Genomic DNA, 11,759 nt, shown 5'->3' with positions numbered 1-11,759 from the left:
ATGCTACAACATGGATGAAACTTGAGATTATGCTAAGTGAAATAGGCCAGTCACAAACAAAACAAAACAAATACTGTATGATTTTACTTATATGAGGTATCTAAAGTAGTCAATTTCATAGATAGCAGCATAGTGGTTACCAGGGGTGTTATGATATGACACAGCAATTCCATGTCTGGGGTGTGTGTGGGAGGGGGGAATAAGGAGTTGTTTAATGGATACCGAGTTTCAGTCTTGCAAAATGAAAAAGTTTAAAACATTAGAGAGTCACTGCAAACAGTGAGTACAGGCATTTTCCAGTTTCCCAAAGTGAGCATTATTCTCCTTCGTTTTTAGGAAAGACCTACAGTGTTTTTTATTTCTAGCATTTCCTTTTTTTGTTTTTTTAAAAAAATATATTTTTATTGATTTCAGAGAGGAAGGGAGAGGGAGAGACAGAAACATCAGTGATAAGAGAATCATCGATCAGCTGTCTCCTGCACACACACCCCCTACTGGGGATAGAGCCGGCAGCCCGGCATGTGCCCTTGACCGGAATCAAACCTGGGACCCTTCAGTCTGCAGGCTGATGCTCTATCCACTGAGCCAAACCAGCTAGGCTAGCATTTCCTTTTGGTTGTTCCTTAGAGTTTCCATCTCTCTGCTTACATTACCCATCTAGTCTGGCATCTTGTCCACTTTTTCAATTAGAGCCCTTAGCATATGTCAGTTGTTTCAAATTCCTAGTCTGGTAATTCCAACATCTTTGCCATGTCTAAATCTGGTGCTGATATTTCCTCTGTCCAAGCCGTGCTATCTTTTAGTATGCCTTGTAGTTTTACGAATGCCACTATGTAAAAGGAACTGAGGTAAGTAGGCCTTTCGTATGAGGCTTTATGTTTATCTGGCTTGGAGTGAGGCTGTGTTTACCGTTTACTGCAGCTATAGGTGTTAGAGGCTAAAATTTCTTCTGTGACCTGGTTTTTGTCTCCTCTGCTTTGTATTTCCCTAGAGACTTTTCAAATAAGGTCTGAGGTGTGCAGTTCTTTCTGTTGTAATCCCGTTATTATGCAGGGGCCTGACTGAGGTGGCAGTAGGGGATGGGGACGGGAAGCATTCTATAGTCCAATGACTAGATGTCAGTCTTCAGTGAGCCTCTGCCCCAGGGCTTTGCTGTTCACTGGTGTTTCCTAATTGCTGGGTACCCATCTCCCACCACACTCGCCTTAGCTGAGGCAGAAAGGCTAAAGGCTCTGGACGTGGGTATCTCCCTTCCCCCACAGGAAAGGCTGCAGTAGGCTGAGTTGGGTATCTCCCTTCCCCAGGTCAGTTAGACTCTGGTTAAATAGTTTCTCCTGAGGGCAGGCCATGTTACGGAGAACAGAATGCTTTGGGTGTATTTCCTTTTCTTTTCCAGGACTTCCTTTATTATATTTTTTATGTTTTCAGAGAGAAGGAGGGAGAGGGAGAGAGAGATAGAAACATCGATGAGACAGAATCATCAATTGGCCTCCCAACACCCCACACTGGGGACCGAGCCCGAAACCTGGGCACGTGCAGTGACCGGAATCGAACAGTGACCTTCTGATTCTTAGGTTGGTGCTCAACCACTGAGCCACGCCAGCCAGGCTCCAGAACTTATTTTAAATTTATTTTCAAAAATTCTATTATTGAAAAAGCGGAAACAAGAGTCTCGCCTGTGTCCCCACCTGCACACTCGCTCAGACACACACAGAACTGGCACAGGCGCCCAGAGCAAGCCAACCAGCGGCAACCCACGCCCCACCCTCTCAGTCCTGTAGCCACCCCCGCCGGTGGGTGTCCCCACTGTCCTCCCTGACCCATGGCGCTTAAGTGGATTCAGAAAGAATTAAATGATCTATAGCGTGACCCACCTGCTCACTGCTCCCCCGAACTGTGGGAGACCACTTGTTCCACTGGCAAGCAACTGTTATGGGGCCTCCTGATAGTGCATAGCATGGCGGAGTCTTGTTTCTCACTGTACATTTTCCGACAGACTATCCTTTTAAACCACCAAAGACTGCTTTCACAACAAAAATGTATCATCTAAACATAAACAGTAATGGAAGTATTTGTCTTGATATCCTGAGGTCACAATGGTCATCAGCTCTGACTGTACAAAAGTTTTATTGTCCATATGTTCTCTACTTTGTGATCCTAATTCAGATGACCCCTTAGTACCAGATATTGCACAAATCTATAAAACAAAGAAAAATACAACACACACGCAAGAGAATGGACTCAGAAATATGCAATGTAAAATAAAAAAATTCATATATACCAGAGTACTGTAAAATCTGTTTTTTTCAATATTAGCAGTAAATTGAGCACTGTTTTTTGTTTCATCGTATCATGAAATCCTTTGATTTTTATCCATTTTTAAATGTATTTCTGAAGCAAGACAAAACAAACTTCCAAAAATACCCTTAAGACTGTGATGAGTGCCCTGACTGGTTTGGCTCAGTAGATAGAGAGCATCAGCCTGCGGACTCAAGGGTCCCAGGTTCAATTCCAGTCAAGGGCATGTACCTTGGTTGTGGGCACATCCCCAGTGGGGAGTGTGCAGGAGGTGGCTGATCGATGTTTCTCTCTCATCGATGTTTCTAACTCTCTATCCCTCTCCCTTCCTCTCTGTAAAAAATCAATAAAATATACTTAAAAAAAAAAAGACTGTGATGAGAGCATTTATCATTTTGTATGCATTGAGAAAGGCATTTATTATGGACTTTAAGATACTTGGACATCTGCATCTTCAGCTTACAAGATCTACAAACCATCTGAAAAGTAACCGAATTATTTTTTGCTGAAATTATGTGTTTTTACATGAGAAATACTGTATGTTATGTGTCGTTTTATAAATCTACTAGTGGCCCAATGCACGAAATTTGTGCAGGGGGAGGGGGTGTTCCTCAGCCCGGCCTGCAACCTCTCCAATCTGGGACCACTCGAAGGATATCCTATTGCCAGTTTACAGGGATCGGGCCTAAACCGGCAGTCAGATATCCCTCTCGCAATCTGGGACTGCTGGCTCCTAACTGCTCACCTGCCTGCCTGCCTACCTGATTGCCCCTAACCACTCTGCCTTCCAGCCTGCTTGCCCCCAAATGACCCCCCGCCAGCCTGATCATCCCCAACTGCTCCCCTGCTGGCCTGCTCACTCCAAACTGCCCCCAACTGTCCTGATCACCTCCAACTGACCCCAACTGATGGCCTGCTTGCCCCCAACTGGCCCCCCTGCTTGTCTGCTTACCCCCAATGGCCCCGCCCCCCACCAGCCTGATCACCCACAACTGGCCTCCCCTCTTGGCCTCTAACCGCCTCTACCTCGGCCCCGCCACCATGGCTTTGTCCAGAAGAACGTCCGGAAGGTCTCCTGCAAGGTCTCCCAGTCTAATTAGCATATTACCCTTATATTAGTATAGATTCAGATTTCATTCTTTGTTAGCTCACTTTACAATTTGTATTTTTTTACTGTATAGACTAAATATATTCTACCTACATGTATGTCAACTCATTAATTTTTTTCCTGTGAACAGTATTGAAAAAAACTGAATAGCTGATAATTAAATGAATTAACTGTCTGTCTCCCTTGTCTTAGGGTTTTCTGTGTAGATCAATTGCGGATTTCTTAAACCTGAATGATCTTTACACTGTAATTCTCAGTTTACTGATTATGGAGAAACACTTGTTTTGATTTTGTTATACCTGACTTAACTTTATTGCAATGTGAATTGCACTGCTAAGTAGGAAGATGTATAACTTTTATTTGTTGTTATTCACATTTGAATTTTTTTCTGTATAGGCAATATTATGACACCTTTTACAGATCTTAATGTAGCTTTTCCATATAAATAAAATGTTTTCCACAAAAAAAAAAGTATATTCTCCTGTTCTGGCTAGTGTTCTCAGTGGTTAGAGCATTGGCCTACTCACTAAAAGGTCTTGTGTTTGATTCCCAATTAAGGGCATGTACCTGGGTTGCAGGTTCAATCCCCAGCCCTGGTTACCTACCTGATTGCCCCTAACCACTCTGCCTTCCAGCCTGCTTGCCCCCAAATGCCTCCCCCCCCCCGCCAGCCTCATCACCCCCAAATGCCCCCCTGCTGGCCTGTGGTGCATGTGGGAGGCAACCAATTGATGTGTCTCTCTCACATCAATGCTTTTTTATCTCTCTCTCTCCCTTTCCCCCTTCCATTCTTATCTAAAAGCAATGGGAAAATATCCTCAGCCCTAACTGGTTTGCTCCGTGGACAGAGCATCAGCCTGTGGACTGAAGGGTCCCAGGTTTGATTCCAGTCAAGGGCACGTGCCCGGGGTTGTGGGCTCGATCCCCAGTAGGGGCGTGCAGGAGGCAGCTGTTCAATGATTCTCTCATCATTGATGTTTCTCTCTCTCTCCCCCTCGCCCTTCCTCTCTGAAATCAATTTATATATATATATATATGTATGTGTGTGTGTGTGTGTGTGTGTGTGTGTGTGTGTGTGTGTATTCATCCATCTGGTTGAATTAAAAAATCCGGAGGATTAAAAAAAATTACATTGTCCTTATAATGGTCTATTTCAGAAGCTAGATCCGTATATTAAGTTTTTGCAACAGAAATTCAGGTTCAGGATAGGATAATCATAGATAAAGCTGTATGTTCAAAATAGCTATTCCTTCCATTCCTCTTGCTAGAAGCACAAGGGGATTTTTCCTCATTCTTTACTGTGGGGACTTGGTGGGGCTCTTGGAGATAAAATCCACATTAACTATTGGGCTCCTCCCTAAGACTGCCCCACCCAGAAATTTTTAACTCTCTAGCTTGTCTACACAAAGCCTCCCCCAATTCATCAATTAGTTTAAATTATCTTACCCTCATACTGGCTCTATCAATAGGTTCATTTCCTGAGATCTTGCTCTTGGGTGAGTTGTGATTCTCTGTACCCACCTATCTCGCTAATTCTGCAGGCAGCAGTTTGCCCTATGATTTCTAATGGATCTAAGAAGAGTAACTGATGTTTAATTCATCCAGCTTTTTTCTTATGGGGATGGGAGTGTTGACTTCCAACCCCCTTACATGCCAGAGATGAAAACCTCAATCTCCTTTTTAGCAACCAATCAGTGAAGAGAGCAGGAAGATCTGCAGGCAAGGACTATTTGCACAAGGGCACCACTGGTCTTCTTACTAAGGCTGGACCACGTGTTCAGACCAAAGGCCTTCCTGGTTGCCGCATCAAAACAATGCAGACATCCCCTTCTCCAGGAAGCTGACAGGACCACCTAAGCTGGTCAGAATCTCTCTTCTAAATCCTGTGCAGACCTCTATCATTGCACTTTTGTCAGGAATTGGGAGTATCCCATCTCTCTTATTGGTCATCAGGTAAAAGCCAGAAGTCTAATGCCAAAATTGGTCCAAGGGAAAACCACAAGCTTGAGCATAAATAGTTCTAAAATAGTTACCAAAATGAAGTATTCCAAGGCCCAAGCAGCGGGCTGAGAACCAGGGAAAGTAAGACCATCACAGCAAACCAATAGGAGGGGGTCCACACAACTTCCCTGGGGGGACCACGTAGAGGGTGAAGTACCTACCTGCTCCCATCCTACATTTGGGATGGGGAGGGGGGGAGGGAAAGGAAAGGGTGGACACTTGCAAAACATAACGAAATTGTCTATCTCTGAGGCAGTCTGTGTACTGCTTGAGATCAGGGTGTCAGTTTTCTCAGAACACAGGGTTGGCACAGAGCAGCCTCAGTAAGCGCCTGACCGGAACTGATCCTTAGGAAGCCCAGTGCACAATACTGGGTAGCACAACGAATAACTGGTCAGCTTACAAGCTCTCGTATTGATTTATTCTGGCTCTCCCCTCCATGGAAAGTTAGAAAACAGGCTTCCCCAACTTAGGCAAGTGCTCCATCAAGGGGCACTTCAGCACTGAGGCAAGCATGAGAAGGTCCATCTTTCCTGGAATCGAATGATGAACAATTGAAGCAGGACAAGTGCAGAGCCCAGACAGAAAACACAGAGCTTGGGCACATCTAAGCTGACTACTGGGAGGTCCCAAGGGGCCAGCACTAGGCCATGCATATCACAGATGCCCTCGGAAACAGAGACCAAGGCCACAGCAGAGGTGTGCAACAGCCAACGGAGTTTAATCGAGGGTGTAAAAGTGGGGTGACCTTGCCTCTTCAGTTACTTTAACTTCTTTTTTCTTCAGGACGTGGGCAAGAAGGCCTGTTTTCTAACGAGGACCCAGAAATCAGTCTCCATCCCCAAGCTGTCTTATGTGGACTGGTTCAGACCTCTCTCACTCTGGTTGGCCTACAATCTATTTTCAAGCGTTTCCTTCCTTGAGGAGTCTTCTCACATGCATTTATGTTTTGAGGCACTGGATGTAAGGGAAGGCACCTTGGAATTAAGCTGCCTTCACACTAGTTGTTCCCTATGCCTAGAACACTATTCCCCAGGTCTGCATGGCTAGCTCCCTCACCTCCTGTATCCTTCCAATCTTTCCTCAACTATTACCTTCTCAACAAGGCTCTATTGCAAACTGCTCCCTCTGCCAAGCCCACAGCACTCCTAATCTCCCTTACTTTGTTCTTTTTCATGGCTTTTATCAACATCTCTGTCTTTGAATATGATATGCCTAATTATAACATATAGCATAATATGCACTGACTGCATCTTAGTATTACTAGGATGTAAGCTCCATAAGAGCAGGAATTTTTATCTATTTTGTTCACTGATCTCCCAAGCACACAGAAACAGCACATAAAAGACACTCATTAAATGAGTGCACAAATATAAAGGGAAACCTGTGTTCAGATCCTGCCCTGTCACTTACTAGCCGGCTGTGTGCCTTAGGCAATTTGCTTCCCTGACAGCCTCAGTGTCTTCATCTATGTGAGTGGGATCCGAGCACTCTCCTCACTAAATTTTGTATGTAAAGCGCCTGGCTGGGTGCTTGGCATTAACATAGTTGATAAATGGCCAGCCAGTTGACATAATTACTGTCCCGCTCAAAGTCTTTACATTACAGTTATAAGTAAGTACCCTTTACCTGGGCAATTAATGTGGTGAAGCCTTCAGGCCTGGGGCTGTGATGAAGGGATGAGGCCATGAGGGTGTAAAAGACTCAAAATGTCAGGATTCTCTCTTTCCTGTACCAGCTGAGCTGGCTCAAGGAAAAGCTAGTCTCAGGCTTCCAGCAACCCCCACACTTCATTTACATAGCAGCAGATCTGGAACCAATCTTCTGACCTCATGAGAAATCTAACCCTCCGTTAACCTACTATACCACCTTTGACACCATCGATTTTCAAGGCCTCTGACCACCAGGGATCAAGCCTGCAGCAGGAAAAGGGACTCAGAGCTCATCAGGACCTCACAGATGTGTGGTGAGGATCAGGCCACTACATGCAAAGGACACTCCTCCTACTGCTTGGCACCTGTGGGATAAAAAGAAAATGCTAGGGAACAGGTTCCCCAATCAGAGGCTAGGGTCCCAGATTCTGGAGCCAGCCTGGGTTCAAGTTCTGCCTCCACTACTCAATAGTTGCAAACGCATTGATTTCCTAAAGTCTGCAAGCTTCAGTATGCTTAGCTATAAAATGAAGCTATTAACAGTGCCCACTTCACTGGATTAAGTGAGATATGCTTATGAAGTGCCTTGGCACACTGCCTGGCACCCACCTACAATACTGATCATTTGCTCCCTCAGAGCCCTTTAAACACCAGGTGAGTGCTCTGGGACCCCCTTGCCAGAGGTGGCTTTGCCAGTATGAACCATATAAACCAAGGCTGTAAGGTAGGAAGAGGTGAAATATAACCATGCCCTCAGGACTGCTCAACTCAGCCAGTCAGAGAGGAGACAGCTTTCCCTAAATTCTGAAATTTTAACTTCTAATCCTCTCTAAAAAACTGATTCTGCAGACTATCATCTTCAGCTGGTTGCCAGAACTTAGTGTTTATGTGTGTTGTACATGTGTATAATAAGTCAAGAATCGCAATTTGTTTGTGTCTTCATTCACTCAAAAAATATTACCAAGACACCACTGTGCCCCTTGCCTTCTGCTAGGCCCCTGCAATGGGATACAGCCTCTGTTCTCAAGGAGCTCACATGTTGTGAGGGAGATGAACATGCAAACAATCCCAATAGGACTGGCACAGCTGTTTTGTCAATCTTCATCCAAGGATATGTTTTTATTGATTGAGAGAGAGAGAGAGTGAGAGAGAGTGAGAGAGAGAGAGAGGGGGAGAGGGGGAGAGAGAGAGAGAGAAATAGAGATGTGAGGGAGAAACATCCATCAGTGCCTCTCATATGCACCCCAATTGAGGATCAAACCTGCAACCTAGGTATGTGCCCTGACCAGGAATTGAATCTGCAACTTGTTGGTGTATGGGTCGACGCTCCAACCAACTGAGCCACCTGGCCATGGCAGATTGGCACAGTATTTTGCCAGAAACATGCTGAGGGTACAATGCAAGTTTGGCAGAAGAGCAAAGAAGGGGAGCTTAGGACAAGCTTCTTAGAACTTCTGGGCTGTTTTGAAAGATGAGTAGAATGCAATAGGGAGGAAGGCAGAGGCAGAGGCCATGCACTTCTGCATTTAGTTCTGCTCAGCTGGATCTCTCAGCTGGGGAGGTCACTGGAGAGGCCAATCTGTGCAGGTTCTTGAATACAAAGGAGCATAATGTGACTCACATATATGTGAAAACCAGGAGTTTGGACTTTATCCTGAAGGCTGTGAGGAGCCAATGCACAATTTATAAGCAAGGTAGAGCCTGGCATGCTACTAATTTAGTTTTAAAATTACTCATTCCATCCTAGTCGGTTAGACTCACTGGACAGAGCGTCGGCCTGCTGACTGAAGGATCCCAGGTTTGATTCCGGTCAAGGGCACATGCCTGGGTTATGGGCTCCATCCCCAGTAGGGGGTGTGCAGGAGGCAGCCAATCAATGATTCTCTCTCTCTCTCCCTCTCCCTTCCTCTCTGAAATCAATAAAAGTATATATAAAAATAAATACTTAAAATAACTCATTTCTCAAGATAGAAACATATAGTACACATGCACTTAAAACAATTTATAGTGAAAAAATCTAGGACTCCCTCTCCTTCCTTTTCCCCAGCTATGCAGTTCCCCAGCCCAGAGGCCACACTGTTACCACTTGATTACTTCGTTAGTCTTCTAGTATTATTTCTTTTTTTTTAATTGATTTTAGAGAGAGAGGGAGGGAGAGAGGGAGAGAAAAAAAAATCAATGCGAGAGAGAAACATTAATCGATTGCCTCTCCTTTGTACCCAAGCAGGGATTGAACCCAAAACCTGGGTATGTGCCCTGACTGGAAATCTAACCAGCGAGCGACCTTTCTTTTTTTTTTTTTTTTATATCTTCCTAATTTGTTTTTATTTATTTTTTATTATTGTCTAAAGTTTTACATATGTCTTCTTTTTCCCTAATTGACCCTTCCAACCCACCCCCCCACAGCCATTCCCACCCCACCGCTCCAGTGCCTATGTCCATTGGATATGCTAATATGCATGCATACAAGTCCTTTGATTGCTCTCTAACTGCCCCGCCCCTACCATTTGTCTCTGACCAGGGACCTTTCTTTTCTTTTTCTTTTTTTAATTGTTTTATTGCTTAAAGTATTACGAAGAGTATTACATATGTCTCCTTTTTTCCCCGCCCTTAACAATCTCCCAGCCTCCCCTACCCCCCAGTGTCTGATGTCCATTGGTTATGCTTATATGCATGCATACAAGTCCTTCGGTTGATCACTTACGGCACCCCCCCCCCACGCCCCTCAACCCTCCCCGGCTTTCCCGCTGTAGTTTGACAGTCTGTTCGAGGTAGCTCTGCCTCTGTATCTATTTTTGTTCATAAGTTTATAATGGTCTTTATTATCCATGAGTGAGATCATGTGGTGTTTTTCCTTCATTGACTGGCTTATTTCACTTAGCATAATGCTCTCCAGTTCCATCCATGCCATTGCAAATGGTAAGAGTTCCTTCTTTTTTACAGCAGCTTAGTATTCCATCATGTATATGTACCACAGTTTTCTAATCCATTCATCTACTGATGGGCACTTAGGCTATTTCCAGATCTTAGCTATGGTGAATTGTGCTGCTATGAACATATGGGTGCATATATCCTTTCTGATTGGTGTTTCTGGTTTCTTGGGATATATTCCTAGAAGTGAGATCACAGAGTCAAATGGGAGTTCCATTTTTAGTTTTTTGAGGAAACTCCATACTGTCTTCCATAGTGGCTGCACCAGTCTGCATTCCCACCAGCAGTGCACGAGTGTTCCTTTTTCTCCACATCCTCTCCAGCACTTGTCGTTTGTTGATTTGTTGATGATAGCCATTCTGACAGGTGTGAGATGGTGCCTCATTGTTGTTTTGATTTGCATCTCTCGGATGATTAGTGACTTTGAGCAAGTTTTCATGTCTCTTGGCTTTCTCAATGTCCTCTTTTGAAAGGTGTCTATTTAGGTCCTTTGCCCATTTTTTGATTGGATTGTTTATCTTCCTTTTGTTAAGTTGTATGAGTTCCCTATAAATTTTGGAGATTAGGCCCTTATCAGATATAACATTGGCAAATATGTTTTCCCACGCAGTGGGCTTTCTTGTTGTTTTGTTGATGGTTTCTTTTGCTGTGCAGAAGCTTTTTATTTTGATGTAGTCCCATTTGTTTATTTTCTCTTTAGTTTCCACTGCCCTAGGAGCTGTATCGGTGAAGAAATTGCTTCGCCATATGTCTGAGATTTTGTTGCCTTTGGATTCTTCTAGTATTTTTATGGTTTCCCGTCATACATTTAAGTCCTTTACCCATTTTGAGTTTATTTTTTGTGTATGGTGTAAGTTGGTGGTCTAGTTTCATTTTCTTGTATGTATCCATCCAATTTTCACAACACCATTTATTGAAGAGACTATCTTGACTCCACTGTATGTTCTTGCCTCCTTTGTCAAATATTAATTGAGCATATTGGTTCGGGCCAATTTCTGGGCTCTCTATTCTATTCCATTGATCTATATGTCTGTTCTTGTGCCAATACCAGGCAGTTTTGAGAACAGTGGCTTTGTAATACAGCTTGATATCTGGTATTGAGATCCCACCTACTTTGTTCTTTCTCAGGATCGCTGCAGCTATTCGAGGTCTATTTTTATTCCAGATGAATTTTTGGAGAGTTTCTTCTAGGCCTGTGAAATATGCTGTTGGTATTTTAATGGGAAGTGCGTTGAATTTATAGATTGCTTTGGGTAGTATGGACATTTTAATGATGTTGATTCTACCAATCCAAGAACATGGTATGTTCTTCCATCTGTTTATGTCTTCCTCTATCTCTTTTTTCAATGTCCTATAGTTTTCTGAGTAGAGGTCTTTTACCTCCTTAGTTAAGTTTATTCCTAGGTAGCTTAATTTTTTTGGTGTGATGGTAAATGGGATTTTTTTTTTAGTCTCTCTTTCTGTAAGTTCACTATTGGTGTATAGAAATGCCATAGATTTCTTGGCGTTAATTTTGTATCCTGCTACATTGCCGAATTCATTTATTAAGTCTAATAGTTTTTTGATGGAGTCTTTAGGGTTTTTTATGTATAATATCATGTCATCTGCAAATAAGGACAGTTTTACTTCTTCTTTTCCAATTTGGATGCCTTTTATTTCTTCTTCTTGTCTAATTGCAATGGCTAATACTTCCAGTACTATATCGAACAGGAGTGGTGAGAGTGGGCATCCCTGTCTTGTTCCTGTTCTTAGGGGAAATGGTGTTAGTT

At 43.6% G+C, this 11,759-nt stretch overlaps 1 non-coding gene and 1 pseudogene across 1 annotated transcript; one reads left to right on the top strand and one right to left on the bottom strand.

Moving 5' to 3' along the window:
- Positions 1-1,822: 1,822 nt before the first annotated feature.
- On the top strand, positions 1,823-2,455 carry LOC118651631 (annotated as a pseudogene).
- A 2,101-nt stretch (positions 2,456-4,556) lies between these two features.
- On the bottom strand, positions 4,557-4,629 carry LOC118652313. Its single transcript, XR_004966564.1, has one exon. It is a non-coding gene; the product is annotated as a small nucleolar RNA SNORD50 (small nucleolar RNA).
- Between the last annotated feature and the right edge of the window lie 7,130 nt (positions 4,630-11,759).

This window comes from Myotis myotis, unplaced genomic scaffold (assembly GCF_014108235.1).
Source record: "Myotis myotis isolate mMyoMyo1 unplaced genomic scaffold, mMyoMyo1.p scaffold_m19_p_3, whole genome shotgun sequence".
Lineage (NCBI taxonomy): Eukaryota > Metazoa > Chordata > Mammalia > Chiroptera > Vespertilionidae > Myotis > Myotis myotis.
This window is presented reverse-complemented; position numbering and strand designations above follow the sequence as displayed.